At 42.5% G+C, this 16,654-nt stretch overlaps 1 protein-coding gene and 2 long non-coding RNA genes across 4 annotated transcripts in view; 2 read left to right on the forward strand and 1 right to left on the reverse strand.

Moving 5' to 3' along the window:
* The window catches only part of LOC111974512 (activin receptor type-1-like), a 38,519-nt gene extending 30,369 nt beyond the window's left edge, over positions 1 to 8,150 (reverse strand). Inside the window, exon 1 of one of the 2 annotated variants that reach the window (XM_024002254.2) lies at positions 7,896 to 8,150. The gene's annotated coding sequence lies outside the window, so the exon portion shown is untranslated. Of the gene's footprint in view, positions 1 to 4,845; positions 4,909 to 7,895 lie in introns of those variants that run through there. The other variant, XM_024002263.2, reaches the window with a different exon arrangement.
* A 1,735-nt stretch (positions 8,151 to 9,885) lies between these two features.
* On the forward strand, positions 9,886 to 10,714 carry LOC111972147 (uncharacterized). The gene is made up of 3 exons (XR_002878385.1): positions 9,886 to 9,972; positions 10,177 to 10,255; positions 10,375 to 10,714. It is a non-coding gene; the product is annotated as an uncharacterized lncRNA (long non-coding RNA).
* Positions 10,715 to 10,817: 103 nt separating this feature from the next.
* LOC111972149 (uncharacterized) lies at positions 10,818 to 12,207 on the forward strand. The gene is made up of 4 exons (XR_002878386.2): positions 10,818 to 11,217; positions 11,403 to 11,506; positions 11,606 to 11,694; positions 11,863 to 12,207. It is a non-coding gene; the product is annotated as an uncharacterized lncRNA (long non-coding RNA).
* The last annotated feature ends 4,447 nt before the right edge of the window (positions 12,208 to 16,654 follow it).

Genomic DNA, 16,654 nt, shown 5'->3' on the forward strand with positions numbered 1-16,654 from the left:
AACATTTCACTGTTGACTGTTGAGTCACATGCATACACCAGATATTTGGATTCATCCTCTTTTACCCAACCATCATGATTCCATCATCTTTGTTTGGTCGGTTGCGATATGCTCAGGTAACGATTGGTGCGATGCATTGTATAACAGTATATTGAGTGAGTGAGTGATTGAGAGAGTGTGTGTGTGTGTGTGTGTGTGTGTGTGTGTGTGTGTGTTGCTTGGGCCTGGGTGCCCTGCAGGAGCTGCTGAGTCATCAGGCTGCCGAGCTGGGAGACAGGAGGTGGAATCTGTGTCTGAGCTGGCGCTGGCATAGTTACCATGGCACAAATAGCCCCAGTGCCAGAGGAGCCACAGGGAGAGCTGGGCAGAGCAAGGCACAGCTGACCCAGTCTTGGCCTGCTCCGGGGCCCATGCCTCCCCTCACATGTACCCATTCCACTCAGAGGAGCGTGACACCAGGAACACGCAGATGGCCCGCTCCGAGGTAGATATGGGTGTGACACAGACAGCGCTGGGGGCAAACTAGTCCCCTGCGAGCTCACCTTGCATTTACACAGCAGACTAACACAGCATATCGAATCAAACACTCCACCAATCTCTGCTCACAGCCAAGTGCATCAGAGCGAACAAAGTAACGCAGACATACATTTGCAGTGTTTATTCGGTTGTTTACAAGACCTGTCTGGAAACTCCAGAGAGAGAACTCAGAATAGTCTGAGTTAAAGATAGGTGCAGCGTACGATAAATAGAAATGGTACTATAGGTTATATGTGGAACAGGAACTGGAACACATACTCATAACTGCACAACAGATTGCAGCCCACGACTGGTTTTGACATGTCATATAAAAAACAAACAATTCAAATTGAAAATGTGCCAATTTCAACCAACAAATTAGACGTTCATGTTTTTTTATTACAGTGTACTAGGAGCATGGGAAGACAAAAGAAAATGGCCTTGCTTCCAATTGAACAGCCGTGAAATGCTGCACTTTAAGTTTAAGTGTAGTGCTTAAAATCAAGAGCAAGGACAACTTCTGTCTTACCCAGGCACTGCTGTTTAACTCATCCAATGATTAATCATCAGTTTTGTGTGGGGGGGTTTTGGCTTGCATATTCATGCAGCATTTGCAATTCCATTTAGAGATATTACACTTCAAGAATGTGTCATCCTACAACAATAAAAATGCAAACAAAAGAAAATGAACAATCCACAGAAGGAGACAGAGAGAGAGACAGAGAGCTCTGTAAAAGCTAAACAGTCGAAGGAATTCCAGGGCCGCAAACAACTCTGCTATGTTAATTAATTACGGCACGCAAGACAGCTAACAACTGGGGGTTGCCATAATCACACTAAATCTGTTCATTGGAAGAAAACATTCATTAAGCGATGGAAATCCTCCTCCACCCTTGCTAGGGGCCTCATCAAATGGGAGATTAAAGAGAAAGTGAAAAGCCCACAGGCAGCCCTCCATGGCCCCCAGGACCCTACAGTTGCCCATTCTGACCCTGCCTGGGCTCTCTCTCTCTCCTTTCTCTCTCCAGGGCTCCACTCAACAGCAGACTCTCTCACAATGTAAGGAATGTAATCAAATGCAAATGGGACTTTTCTTGTAAACTCACAGTACTGACACTCCTTTCCTGGTAAGAGGTGAGCGCAGCAGGTTTGGTTCAGTGCAGTAAAGGGTCATTTCTGATATAATACACATGCCACTGTGTGTATCCCTTGTAATCTGAGACAAAAGATGTCTTCTCTTTCAGCAGTACTTTTTTTTACCATCACTCTGGCTTCGACAACGACCAGAGAGACCCTCCTGAAAATGGTCAGACTTGAACGGCCATTTTGTTTCTCCTTAGTCTCAGATGATCCATTCCTCACGGAGTAGAATGAAAGATGTTGGCAGGGACTAATAACATGGTCAAAACAACCTTGTTTACTTTGAAATTACATTGGATTGAGGAGATGGCTGCGGGTTTGATCCCATTGAATACAGCAAAAGGATCTGAACGAAACAGAACGCCTTCAGCCTCAACCGCTGACACTTTGTACAGGTGAGACTTGAAAGCAAGAAAAGGAAAATGTACGATTGCACAATCACAGAAGCTCTAAAAATGTACTAAAACCCCAAGCATCAAGTGAATTCCTGAACAAATAAAACATTTAAAAAGGTGCTTTGTGCTACAGAGATGAATCAAGGGCAATTATTCAAGCACCACGGTGAAGACATTCAAGACGAGAAGTCAGCATATTGATGGACAGAGTTTACTGCTACCGGCAGCAGTCACCATGGCACTGCGAAGTTCTCTGTATGGACCACCATCACAACACTCGACAGAGCCAATTCAAACACTGTCTTTATGACCTTTAGCAATGTTTGCAGAAAGTGGAATGCACAAACACTCTCTCCCTCTGAATGACCCACTGATAAAGTTCAGTGTGCTGGAGTGACACAGCTCTCCAAGAGCACCTTGATTTGTATCACACAGACCCTTGTTCCACCTCTTCTCCACCGTCAGACCTGATTGGATAGTTGTCCGGGAGTCCAATGTGACCAAAGATACTGTAGTTTCACCTTCGAAGCCCGCAATGTATGGTAGCAATGAGAAGAATCATAGGCGACCTCACCAAGCACAGAATTTCAATACGTTTCTATTGATTTGATGTCCTGTGGCAGAAAGTGAGCTTTGCCATTGAGAGTGGGCTTAACAAGATCAGCCCCCCCAGCCACACACATCACCCCCACTCCAGTCCTGCGTGTCTACCTGTCAGATTGAGTCTTCCCACACTGACTGAGTCCCACACAGCACTACTGCAGCTGGACCATCAGTCACACCCTCCTGTCAATGGAAGCTTTATGACCTGGGGTTGTTTTATATTCCTGAGTGAGAATTCTTCATAGGAGTGGGACCAACTCCCATTCAATTGTTCTTTCAATTACAGAGGATAGGTGACAAGACATTATAGTTTATCTGCTCTCATTGATCTTGAAGCATAGGAGCACACAAAAGTTTCACATAATGTCATTGAGAAGAGAGGTAATAGGCGACAGATTTTGGGCTATTTCTAAATGTGTAGAAATCTCCTGTTCTGCCTCAATCCTCAGGTGTTAGCTAGCTTCCTTACAAAGCCATGGAGAGAGAACAAATAACAGCATCACAAAATTGGAAAGGAAGTCCAAGAACTGCAACACACCACAGACGCACATATGTTTGATGTTAGCGAGAGTTTAACCAATGTTAGTCTTAAAGGGATACTTTGGGATTTTTGCAATGAGGTCCTTCATCTACTTCCCCAGAGTCAAAAGAAACTCATGGATACCATTTTTATGTCTGTGTCCAGTATGAAAGTAAGTTCAAGGTAGTTTCGCGAGCCAATGCTAACTAGCATTAGCGCAATGGCTAAGTCTATGGGTATCTGTTGGCAGATAAATAAATCCTAACAGATCAATTCTAAATAGTTTGAGGATTTACACGTCATGCCAAAAATGGCATCTTTGTATCTCTTCAACCATCAGCTTATTACATCACACAAAACCGTACATGCCCCACATCTCTAATACTGCTAATTTTAACTTTCCAAACAGACTTGAGTTAAATAAGGGAATCCTTAAATTGTCTAAATGAGGGAATAATTCAATAAACTAAATGAATGTACAATCACACAAATCAAGGGATCGATCAAACAGAGGTCACTGCTAAATGAGGGAATTGATCATTGTTTAATTCTATTAGTAAACTACATCCACTTCAAAGCCCAGGAATGGGGAAAGGCAGAAGAACCAAACAGAGCCATAACTTTCCCCCTAACAGCTGAGCGATAAGAGCTCTGAAGCGAGTGAAGCGCTCATAAAATGTGTATTGCAGATGGTCTCCAGTGCAGTCTCGGGGTAGTGGGAGAGAGAGAGGACAGGAACACTGCGTATCTATGTCTGCTTTAGTCTGCGTAGACAGCAGACTCCAGTCTCCTCTCTGTTTGCCTTTCACTCACATTTGCAGAGAGAATAGAACTAGAAATCAATAACCCACTGGAGAGCCACCAAAGGAGATCCTGGAAGCAGACACACACACACGTAGGACCAAAGTCTGTCTGGGGCACAGCCGCTGTCTGACTTCCTGTCTAGCATCAAGCCGAGGCTGCAGAGCCAGCTAGGCCCCAGACGACTATGCTGCACTCATCCTGATATGTTTTGGCTGCACAGGGCTTATGATTATTAAAGGCTCAAGGATTTTGACTAAAAATAACACCGTCTTAAAAAGCAGTGGGAAATGGGGGGGGAACAAGCAATGCCACACACATGCTGTGTTCCTCCGCAGCCACAACTGCCAGGTCCAACGCTAATCCAAACAGAAAACTAAAAGTACAACTTACTCGCATGTCAGCGCGCGCCACATAAGGTCAAGAGTGCCAACCTCACAGCTGATGGGTCCTTAAAACCTTATCAGTCTCAGGAAATCCCACAGTGAAAAAGCTCAAAGTCACTACTTTCATTCATCGGCTTTCTCTGCCCTCATATTTAGCCTCACAATTGACTGTTTTACCATTTTCTTTTCAGGACAACCAGGGCTACGAGGAAAACAAAACTATTTGAAATAAAAACAGTTGAATTCATGAGTTTTATTGACAAATGTCAACAACAAAAAAGGTCCACCAAGCAAAAACCTGATTGAAAAAAATGAATTTATAAGAATGCTGTAAGTACAGAAATTGTTTGCTCAGTGAGAAATGAATATCCAAGTAGTCAATGACAACTGTGTGGAGTTTGACAGCAACTATGTGAGCTCATTACAGTAGTCTAATGCACTATGTCCTGGGATTTCATATGATCTTCTATGTAGAACTTCTTACCTTCCGACGACTCTCTTGTAGCTTGTAAGCGTCGTAGAGCAAAACACAGCTCTAGCTCAGCCCCCGTTAACTAATGGTTGGTATTAGTGGATGCAGAAGAAATAGACGAATCCAATGCAACAACCCAGCAGTCTGTAGCTCAAACGCACAATGTTTAAAATGGGTTAGAATCCAAAACGCGCCGGCGTCACAGCGGGACTGTAGGAGATCGCTCGTCTGTCGTTGGAGTCTCCGCCAAGTCCCGCCTCCCTCTCTCTTCCTCCTTCCCTCCGCTCTCTCACACAACCTCTTCTCTCTCACTCCCAGGCTGGTTTGAGACGGAGGCACTTACACCACCACGCCTGAGCCAGCCCCAGATTCCTGCTCAGACTTGAAGCCCTGCATCTCTGTGCATGGCACAGTCTGCTGCTAATGACAGCGTGTGTGTAACCTGATCCTCCAGCAGGCCAGCCAGGGATCCCTCGCTCTGTCTTGGAGCAAGGCAAGCTCTTCCCTTCTCCCTCTGCTCTGCTATTGTCTCAGTCCATACTGCCAGCTGTTTCTGACAGCCAAATTACTGTGCACAGAGAAATGATTGCTGTCGGAGGACTATTCTTTCCATCACGCTCTTTCTTTCTTTCTCTCTCGCGCGCCTCTGCTTTCTGAAATGTTCAGGCCTCAGTGGGCAAATTATACACTTTGTGGTGCTCTGAAAGAACAGCTGCAGAACGGATCTGCTGAGGAAAGGCCAGCATATCTGCTCCAATGGAAGTGGATATCATTGTAATGTGGGAATAATTACTTTGATAATGTCTATGGGAGAGAATTAGAAACAGCCTGTTCGAAACAATTGGCATTACAGTATGATGAATCAGAAACTATGTTGAACCCACTAACCCAACATGAACACTTGGCGTTGAAATTGACTTGAACATAAACATCAGAATAGAGCATTTCTGGTTGCTGTACGCCATTATAACACCCCAGTAGGTAAAGGGTGCATGAATCAAACAGCCTCTAGAGATTCGCAGAATATACTCCATAAGTCAAATAAAGTTTTGAAAAAAACATTAAGGAGCGACAATAAAGGGAAAATGGTAATATCCAGAATCACATACGCAAGATACCATTGCTTTGACCGCTACTTGAAATTAACTTTACGGAAGAAAGGAGCACTAAAGCGCTGAGGAGTCTACAATAGATTTCCACAACATCCACTAGTGTCATTGGCCCAAAGCACAATGATTACATTGTCAGGAGGGACACTGGAGAAAGAGAGCTTATTAGGACGTTATGGGTGAGCAGGCACGAACAAGTCAGACGGACCTTTCACCTCAGCTGAATAGAGTGGGAGCCCTGTCTCCGTCCAGACTGACGTCGCGCTATCTGACCGCCATCAGCAGACTGCAGGAATCAACTCACCTAGGGAGACACTCCAGTTCACCAACCACTCACACAGCTCCAGTAGTAGGTACAAACTATTATTAACAACTTTCCTCAAAAGAAATGTATCAGTTATAGGCACCATTTCTAGCATTGTTTCATAGACAGGTCAGAGCTACAGATTCCAACCAAAGAAATGACCAGTGACCAACACTCATTTGTGTATTCCAATCTGTCTAGAAGTCTATTCCATGACCAAATTCACCTGCCAATACACACATCGTGCACATGTGTGACAACGTCAACAGCAGGGCAGTCAATCATCAGCTTCAAAAAGAGACTATTTTCAAGGTTCTGGGCGAGCTGCGAGGCATACCTGCCTCGACACATTACGATGATCTCACATAGTTGTCGCAACTGTAACCCAGTTACTCAGATAGCAGAGAATTTACACATCATCATCATCATCATGACCTCTTGACTCATTTGAGCATGGCAGCTAACCTTGGAGACTTTATGACACACTGGAGACACCAATGCCCATGGGATGGAAGGACATTATTTGTTTCATCAATTAGAAGGGAGTACGGGACAGCTGATAATATTAAGATTGACATTCACAGCCAATAACTGACTGTGTGTGTGTATAACCTGTTTGAGAAGTTAATTTAGAGGTCCTGCTCTTTTCAATGATGATACCAATGACCTGTAAGTGTTGTATGATGATTGAACAAAAATCCTTATACCTTTCAAATTGAATATGCACCACATTCAGATGCACCAGTCTGCTTTCTTTGCCACGTGATAATTTGATCACATTTTTTCTGCACCTCACTTCTGTGATAAGACAAACCCGAAAACATACTAGTGCAAAACGTAATGAACAAATATTTAATAAGTACATGCTATATAAAGTGTTCATATGATGTAATGTAGCCCAAGTGATGCAAAAAGTAATTAGTTAGTGTGCTGTCTGTGCACACAAAGTTAACTGTGAACTATCAGGTAGTATTCAATGTGTGCCCCAATCTCGTTAAATATTTATAGTTCTCCCCCCACTCTGGCTACAGGACCATTGTGGTTCTTATTGCCCAGCGTGGGCTTGAAGGAGGCACACGATCAAGAGTGATGCTCCCAACAAAGTCTGCATGACAAAAGGCACACTAACAAAGTGAAAGAAAATTTGACGCAATTGAGCCTACGAGTGACTAACCCCTGAGCATCAAAAATCGCCGCCAAAAAAATACCCAAATCTAGCCTAACGTTATATCTTGCCATACTTGAGTTTGCGTTGGTTATTGTGGCAACGTTGATCCTGTCTAGGCTTCTGTAAATAATAACACCAATGTTTTCCTCCACAACAGTCTTTTTATGTATTGTTTCTTGTTTCTCCAGATTGAAAAAAGTTACCTAAATAATAGTTTATATATAGGGCTAATATTTCAAATAGATAAATTAACCTTATCTGGTTGACGTAAAGCTTGTGAGAGACGGAATGTGCCACTCACTGCCTTATTTAGCGAGAAAACTACTGTGATAGTGGGCTACATACAAGGCTACATTTGTACTATTTAGGGTCCCCGCAAGTCCAAAGTATAGGCTACGCATAGGACTCTAGCCTACAGGTAACGTTAGCCACACATTCCTAATAAAATATATAATTATAAAAACAAACCAAAACAACTTACCTRGCGTGTAAAACTTACGAAGTGATTTGAGGACGCACAGACGTAACCTACAATGTGCTTACTGCACAAGTCAGGCTATTCTGCTATATCCCGAAAATTCACCGACAATAGCCCATTTGTTTGGTTTCTTAAATGCAAGACTCCGGTTTCAGCCGACATTGCCCTACTTCGGCTTCGATACTATGTTACAATACAACGAATGCTCATAATCCAAAGTGATGCAAAATTGCGGTCAGTAACTTCGCCAGCGTTCCATAAGCTTTGGTGTTCTTCACTCGATACACGAACGGTAATAACCCCTAGGCGGATATTTCATGTAGCAGAGCTAGGCTACGGCAAATCCTAGGAGGAAGTAGCCTGCAACTCACTGTAATAAGAGGACCATTACCACATCATTTCCTCTGCGCATATTCCCACACCAGCCACCTGGGCAGGCGGTCATCTAGGATATTTGAATTTGAAATGTATACATTTTCAGTAATCTGATTTGAAAAACATGCATGTTAGGAAAATATTATAGCCTATGTAATAGTGTTCAACAAATTCTAATCCTTGAGACCTACATTCAAGAACAAAAAATCCCTGAATAGCCATACGCTATTTTATAAAATACAAGGAGTCGTAATATAAAACCAACCTTAGTTCTATCCAATCGAGTTACATCAGTYTGGAAGCTCATTTCTGCAAGCAAAAATAAATACATCTGATTACCAGTTATGAGATAGTAAGCAGGGTTGGGTAGGTTGTAATCTGTTACAGTTATTAGTTACCCTTCCAAAATTGTAATCAGTAACATAATTTTTTTAATGCCCAAACTCAGTAACGTAATCTGATTACTTTCCGTTACTTTTAGATTGCTTTCCCTTTAAGAGGCATTAGAAGAAGGCAAAATTAATATGACCAATTGAACGACATCTATTGCAGGATAAACCAATATCAGAGTTTACATAGCTCGCCTGTAATGGATGTTGCATTTTACTTTATGGGTTGATTATGTAGGCTTCTTATAACCCATTGCTTGTACTACAGATAATAATACGATTAGGCTATATCGTTACGTTAAAAACCAAGGTCTGTCAGATTTCTAGTCATTCCAATTAAAGCAATACCCCTTGATCTTCAAGAATATGACTTGGAAATATAGATTTGCCGAATTGTTTTACCTGAGCATAATCATTTTTTGGAACTCAGTCGGGGTCTCAATTTACTGTTGTGAGTTAGAATAGTAAGATACTCAAGGTGCAATTTAGAAATGTTGTTGTGCATCAACCGTTTTTCTCTTGTTATGTCAGTCACTGACAGTCACTCAATTAGCCATGTCAGCTAACAATTGTTATACTGTTAAGTTAGTCTAGCCAGCTATCTAAACTTGTATTAATAACGGCCGAATACCAACCGGGCATGCAGGGCACGTGCCCAGGTGCCCTTACCTCCAGGGAGCCCCCATTGATGTTGTTAGTCACTCTCATTCAAAATCATTAACATGTCATAAATCATGGCAAAATGTGTAGAAAGGCAGGTAATTCGTGTATTTTCCACGAGGTAGGGGGCCCCCCCATCCAAATCTCATTTAGGGACTGTCATTACAAATAGTGTCCCTTTACCAAAAAGTGCCATAGCAGTGCAAATGTACTTAGACTTGGGTATTTCAACAACTCGTCTATTCCAACTTGTTAGGCAATCACACGTACCTACGGGGGAAGGATGGCCAGCCACACAGGATGGGGATTTTTACTAAGGAGGAGAAGGAGGCCGTGCTGACCGAGATGCATGCTGGCCACTTCGGAGTGAAGCCCATGATTGCTAAAATCAACCTACACTTCTTCTCATGAGGAATTGTCAAGGAGGTGGACAGRTGGGCAAGTGAAATAAGCTTTTGTTTATCAATCTCATTCTGTCATATATGAAATTATTATGATTTCAATGAATGTCATATCAGAGAGCACGCAATGTCTCAATTTGTCACTTTTTGCTTAAAGGTCAGTACCCTGTCTAACCTGCTAGAAGTTTGAGGGGGTGAAGACTGTGGCCCCGGAGCTGAAGCCCATCAAAGTTGCTTCACCATGGCACTTGATCGGTAATTGTCCCAATTCAAATTTTGCCCTGATAAGCTGTTTTGTAATGGTTGCTTTATTTGACCACAGTAGAGTTCAATATTATAGAGTGTGTGTGTGTGTGTGTGTGTGTGTCAGTATCCTTACAAATATGAAAATCTGCATACTGGATGACACCGATACATGTAAGAATAAAGTAATCTTCTCTCGAACACTTTAAATGTTAGGGGTGGACCTCATCAGACACTTCACAAAATCAAGGAATGTCAACAGCTGGTGTCTGACGGAGACCGATCACTTTACCAAGTGGGTGGTACCCATTCAGTAAAAGAAGAGAACGTGTTTAACCTTAAATTCCCTTCTGTAACCCATCAAAAAGGGTGRTTGGAACCAAAAATGTTTTTTTTTGTATGATACCCATCAAGGACAAGACTGGCGAGGCCATCTCCAAGGCGATGATGGACATCTTCAACACCCACGGTTCTCCTGAGGTCATCTTGAGTGACCGAGGTCATGAGCGCTTGAACAMGGTACGGATGTTATAGGTTATATTCTATCACTAAGGGTTTGTTTTATTTATTTTTTACAATTTGTTTTTGTTTTTCCATGGTACATAATCAGACATATTTCAATATCTTACAGTGTCAATAGATATCGCTTTCCTAGCCCCCTCCTCCAGGTTTGGTGAATGGCCCAACCAGACCCTCAAGACCCTCAAGGGCAAGTCCCTTGACGGGTACCAGGAACGGTGGGAGAACAACCTGAAGGTAATTCTCTTTGCACACAACAGCAGCCTCCAGGCCTCCACCGAGTACGGAAGGAATCGCAGCTGTTGACTAAGGTAAACAATGCAATTGTAGATATAATTATTACATTTACTGTAGTCTTTCAAATTTGTGATTGACTTAGTGTTGTTGTTTGTCTATTGCTATTTTTGTATAACGTACTTTCAGATCACTGAAACCCCATCTGATGTGGTGGAAGTTGACAAACCAGATCAGAACGCCTTCGAGGACCACCTTCAGGCACGGACTGAGAAGGATGTGGTGGTTTTTGACCAGGAAGAAATTATTATCCGGTGTTAATTAATTTTCTGTCCCTCCAAGAGATATGTAAGAAATGTATTTGTAAAATGAACTATAATTGCATGTATTCCTGTTATCAATCAAGGTGAAACTGAATATCGACAAGGCACAGGAGAAACAGAAGGAGAGCTACRGGAGCAGAATCAAGAAGGGGACCAAGTGRTATGACATCCAGGCAACAATGTAAGAAGGACAAAAGGAAGCCTGGGAAGACCTGGGAAACCTCGCTGCTCRTTTGCTCCTAGCTGGGGTCACCATCTGTTAAAGTGAATATTAAACATCTCAGATAATAACTATTTGCATTTGCACACAAAATATCCTGAAGCTAGTTTTAGATTCCCTAACACTGATATTTTTTGTCTTCCTAGAGTTACCTTGGTGGAAGCCAACAATCTTCCCCAGTAGGAGCAGTTGGAAGGTTGACCACTGAAAYCCCTGACAGCCTATWCTTCAGTGAAGCCCAATAGACAAAGTATGTTAAYCATTGGTTGACATTTGAGAAAGCAAGAAATGGTAGTTATGCTGAGCTTATAAAAATMTACCTCTTCAATTTACCTCCAAATGACTTTAGGACCATCGACTGTCCAAGCCTCACCAGAGCCAGTGCGTACGGAACGGTCTGATTCTCTGTGCTCTGAGTCGGAGGTGGACCAGCTTGAGGTAGGCTATACCTTCCAAAATTGTTTAAAAGTACATATCTCCCATTTATAACACTGCACTAATCCATCATATTTTCTAACAGTAAAGTGTAACCTGTGTGTTTGCMTGTTTACATCTCTGTCTCCTACCCTTTTCCCTATAAATCTGCTCCTGTTCTCCACGACCTAGATGTTCTCCCCAACACCCAGATGTGGATCTACCTGATGTCCTCCATTAACAACAACCCTTCAACTTTTCATTACATAATCTACAGCTACGGTTATTGTCATGTTGTCATTGTCTGATTAAACGTTTTCTTGCTCTATCATACTGGGCACATAATATGTGAGATACACAGATTACCTAAAAACACTAGCACTGCAAACACTCAGAACAAAGAGAGCAGCTGTACCTGGACTTTGCAMTCTCCCTCTTCAAGTCCCCATTCCGCGATTGGCTGCCTGTTGAGAAGAAGTGACAGGCGGAAACTCCGACCCACACAGCAACCACCTCCTCTATATTCTACACAACAGAATTCAGTATTTTAGTCTATGATTGCCATGTGTGCAAACAATCTGTGAAAATGTATTCATGACACAACTGTACCGAAAAAATATCAARGTTTATGTATTAAAATCTTAAATATTGGCAGGTTGGTTTTCACAGCTGTTTCACAAGATGTTCATTATTGTAAGTTGTAAGGTATCCTTTGGTGGTATTTATTTGTTCCACATTATTCATTGTTGTATCCTAGGACCTACAATAGATACATATACAGTGCCTTCAGAAAGTATTCAGACCCCTTGACTTTTTCCACATTTTGTTAGGTTACAGCCTAATTCGTAAATGTATTAAACRGTTTTTTCCCCTCGTCAATCTACACACAATACCCCATAATAACAAAGAAAAACAGGTTTTCAGAAATGTCTGCTAATTTCTTTTTTTTTTACGGAAATGTCACAAATGACCCTTTACTCAGTACTTTGTTGATGCACCTTTGGCAGTCATTACAGCCTCGAGTCTTCTTGGGTATGACACTACAAGCTGGGCACACCTGTATTTGGGGAGTTTCTCCCGTTCTTCTCTGCAGATCCTCTCAAGATCTGTCAGGTTGGATGGGGAGCGTTGCTGCACAGCTATTTTCAGGTATCTCCAGAAATATTTGATCYGGTTCAAGTCCGGGCTCTGGCTGGGCCACTCAAGGACTTTCAGAGACTTGTCCCGAAGTCACTCCTGCGTTGTCTTGGCTGTGTGCTTAGGTTCATTGTCCTGTTGGAAGGTGAACCTTTSCCCCGGTCTGAGGACCTGAGTGCTCTGGAGCAGGTTTTCATCAAGGATCTCTCTGTACATTGCTCCATTCATCTTTGCCTCGATCCTGACTAGTCTCCCAGTCCCTCCTGCTGAAAAACATCCCCACAGCATYATGCTGCCACCACCATGCTTCACCATAGGGATGGTGCCAGGTTTCCTCCAGTCGTGACGCTTCGCAATCAGGCCAAAGAGTTCAACATTGGRGTCATCAGACCAGAGAATCCTGTTTCTCACTGTGTTCTTGGGGACCTTCAATGCTGCAGAATRWTTTTTTTCTGTGCCTTGACACAATCCTGTCTCAGAGCTCTACGGACAATTCCTTCGACCTCATGGCTTGGTTTTTGCTCTGACATGCACTGTCATCTTTGGGACCTTATATAGACAGGTGTGTGCCTTTCCAAATCAGCTAGGGTGTTGATTTGAAAAAGAGATGGCGCCTGAAGAAACGGCAGCCGTTTTATGGGTGTCTAACCAATTGTGCTATTATGTGGTGGTTTTTCGAGTTATTTGTGACTTAGTTTGTACATCATGTTTCTGCTACCGTATRTTACGGCAAAAAAGAGCTTCTGGATATCAGGACAGCGATCACTCACCTCGGATTAGACAAAGATTTTTTTCTTCAACAAGCAGGACGCACAMGATGTATTTCAGACACCCGACAAGGCCGAAATCCTCGTCATTGGCAAGAGAAAGAGACGCAGGTATAGAGGACACAGGGCGGGGTGCCTCGTAAGAATCTGCCGATGGCGAGTGGGAAATCTGCCCTTACCATCAATACTGAGTTTGAGTTTAAGTTTATTCKATTTWTTTTACAGGAACAGTGCACAATTAATCAACGTTTCAGTAAAAGTGCCGGTTTTATCCAACCAGCTAATTTTCAACCGCAGTCCCTGGGCAGGTTATTAAAAACAATTACAATACAGACAATCAATGAGCAGTGAGCACACACAYAGCAACATAGGACAAGCAAGACAGAGCATGCAGACAGAGCAACATAGTACAAAAGCAACAAGACAAAATCCATAAAAGCAACAAAGTGTTTCCACACCTCACAAGCTACAGACAACAGACAACATGGAAAGCGGCAATGCACAGCTAGGGATTATGTTCACAAATCTGATTGACCTTTAGCCATGTCTTCATGTTTTTTGTGAAAGTGTGATAGGTGGTGCAGTTATGTGTGTCTGATGGCAGTGTATTCCAGACATGGGAAGCTCTCACAGAGAAAGCAAATTGACTAAAGGTGCTTTTCCTTAAGGGAACTATACAGTCACCTCCCATGGCAGACCTTGTGGATCTGCTGCCATTTGTTTGGGTTTTCTGTTTAACAAAAGTACTGAGTGGAGGGGGAGCCAGGCCATTTAGAATCTTAAATACAAGACATGCGTCGGTGTATTGCACAAGATTTTCCCAACTCATGAGCTCATGCTTTCTGAGGATGTAACAGTGATGATGGCTATTGGGCTTCCTTTCAAGCACTTTGAGAGCCTGTTTGTAGACAGACTGATTGGGTTTTAATGTTGTACAGCAAGCTTGGGCCCAACTAGTCAAGCAGTATGTTAAGTGGGGGAGTATCATAGATTTGAAGTACAGTTTTGCTACCTCTAGTCAAACAATTTCATATAAATCGGATATTAGCTAGTTTGAATATGGTTATTTGAATTACCTTTTTCACCTGCTTTTTAAAAGAGAGGTTGGAATCAAGTATGATGCCAAGGTACTTAAAATCAGATACCATCTGGAGCTTCTCCCCTGACACATAGACATCTGGCTCAGTAGCATCAATTGTCCTCTTTGTGAAGAACATGCAGACAGTTTTTTTCACATTGAGATGCAAACATGAGTTACTGAGCCATTTTGTAACCTGGACCATTACAGTAGTGAGTTCTTGTGCAGCTTGTTGTTTGCTCTTTGCATGCATATATATCACTGTATCATCTGCATGCATTTGAACTTCAGACCCAGTATAGACAGAAGGCAGATCATGAATGTACTGGATGAACAGTAGGGGTGCCAGTATTGACCCTTGGGGCACGCCCACATCATAGCTAAGAGTGGGCAACAGCTCATTGCTCATTCTGACACACTGAGTTCTGCCTTCAAGGTATGATTTCATCCATCTCAAGGCATCGGGGGAAAAGTTGAACTTGGACAATTTTGTGATGAGAACCTTATGGTTAACAGTATCAAAAGCCCTCCTTAGGTCCAGAAACACAGCCCCAACAACGCCCCCTTGGACTTCACATTTTTCAGAAGAAAACAGTTGGCCGTTTCTGTGGAGTGTTTCARTCTGAAGCCAAACTGCATGGAGTGTAATGTGAAGGGGCTGTTGTTGAGGTGGGTGTAACGGATGTGAAATGGCTAGCTAGTTAGCGGGTACGCGCTAATAGCGTTTCAATCAGTTACGTCACTTGCTCTGAAACCAAGAAGTCGCGGCCCTTGCAGAGCAAGGGGAAACACTACTTCTAGGTTTCAGAGCAAGTGACGTAACTGATTGAAACGCTATTAGCGCGTACCCGCTAACTAGCTAGCCATTTCACATCTGTTACACTCACTTGCTCTGAAACCTATCAGTTGTTCTGCTACACACTTTTCAACAACCTTCAAAACCACAGGTAGTATACTAATGGGCCTGTAGTTACTCACGTCAGCAGGGTCACCCGATTTAAAGATGGACATTATTATGGCCGACTTCCATATCCTTGGAAACACCCCCTGACGAATAGATGTGTTGGTGACCTTAGTAATGGGGCCAATGAGTGACTCTTTGTAGTTTTTAAGAAAAGTAGAGTCCAGCCCAAACACATCTTTGGCTTTAGAGTTATTTAGTGAGCTAATCACCCTGTTCACCTTTGACTCAGAAACCTCCCTTATGATGAAGACAGGTTGAGCGTCATTCACTAGGACTGAGCCCAAGAAACCAGTGGAGGGYTTCTGTGTCGGTACCCAGACAGGGTCAATAAAGTAGGAATTGAAGGCTATTGCTATTTCGACTGCATCCTGTGTTAGATTGTTATTCACCATGACTTCTAGTCTTTTTGCAATGTTACTATGGTCTTTCCCTGTTAACTTTTTTAGATTCTCCCAGATCAATTTAGAATTTCCCTTTGCTTCACTAATTATGTTAATAAAAAAGTTTGCCTTGGCCTGTCTGATTTCTTTCATCACCTTATTTCTCAACATGGTAAACCTACATCTATCGTGCTCTAATTTGGATTTCAGGGCTGTTTTTAGAGCATAATCTCGTTCTTTCATCAATTTCCAGATTTCTCCATTTAGCCAAGGAAGAGTGCTCTTTTGGCCAGGTTTGGATTTMKTTTTCTTTAGGAAACCATTTATTGTAGTCTGGATTGTGGATAGAAAAACCTGACTATCAGCTTCCACGTCTGTATAGGACAAGAGATCATTCCAGTTAATTCCCTTAATTGCGTTTTCAAAATAATTTAATTCACTCTTAGGTATTCTTAGTTGATCCTGCTTTCTAACAGTAGAGAGGTTAAACCTGCTCTTAGAAAGCTTTCTGGCTATAATTGTCAGATTATGATCAGATAGCCCATTAACCATATTGAATGATTTAGTCACTCTCTCTGGTTTATTACTGAACACCAAATCAATCTGTGTTTTCGAGCAACAAGTCACCGTGGTTGGCCATTTAACTAGCTGTGTAAGG

The sequence above is a fragment of the Salvelinus sp. IW2-2015 genome, linkage group LG2 (assembly GCF_002910315.2).
Source record: "Salvelinus sp. IW2-2015 linkage group LG2, ASM291031v2, whole genome shotgun sequence".
Lineage (NCBI taxonomy): Eukaryota > Metazoa > Chordata > Actinopteri > Salmoniformes > Salmonidae > Salvelinus > Salvelinus sp. IW2-2015.